Source organism: Pygoscelis adeliae, unplaced genomic scaffold (assembly GCF_000699105.1).
Source record: "Pygoscelis adeliae isolate BGI_AS28 unplaced genomic scaffold, ASM69910v1 Scaffold465, whole genome shotgun sequence".
In the NCBI taxonomy this organism is placed as follows: domain Eukaryota; kingdom Metazoa; phylum Chordata; class Aves; order Sphenisciformes; family Spheniscidae; genus Pygoscelis; species Pygoscelis adeliae.
This window is the reverse complement of record NW_008824812.1, coordinates 538,652-539,308: the sequence shown is the minus strand read 5'-3', so window position 1 is coordinate 539,308 and position 657 is coordinate 538,652.

Here is a 657-nt window from a genome sequence, read left to right as displayed (position 1 = left end):
AATGTCACTGGAAGAAATGCTGCTGTTTAAATGACTCGCTCGTGGCTTTGTTTCAGCTGTTAGAACATTGCAGAACTAATGGCCAATCACTGACATTACAGCAACGTCCTTGTCACAAATGAATGCACACACTGAGCTTTATTTCTGTAATGTCATCAGGCTGGCAGATAATGAGAAAGAAGAATTTTTGCCCGTAAATTGAAGCACATGTTAAAAATCGCAAGTAGAAAGCAGAAGAGCTTGTGAGTCACCTCACTGATCAAGGATTTACAACTCTCAGCGCTGGTCAGAGCAGGGAAACATAGGGCGATGACACAAGTCTACATTTTCTGAACAAGCTGTACTAGCAAGATATGCCTGGGAAGTGAGAAGGCAATGAATTAAATACAAAAAGAAATAAAAAAAGCAAAGAGGAAAGGAAAGAAAGGAAGGAGAGGAAGGAAAACGAGAGAGAGAGAGGGAAGAAAAGAAAGGAAGAAAAAGAAAGAAAGAAAATAAGAAGGGAAGAAATACATCCGTTTGTAGGTCTAAAGCTACCCAGAAGGATGGGAGCAGGACCCCTCCGAGCTGCTGCCCAGGCCAGCTCTGGCTGAAGGCTCTGCAGAAACGCCGCTGCTGGGCTTGGCAGCGGCTGCAGCCAGGGCTCGGTTCGGTTCG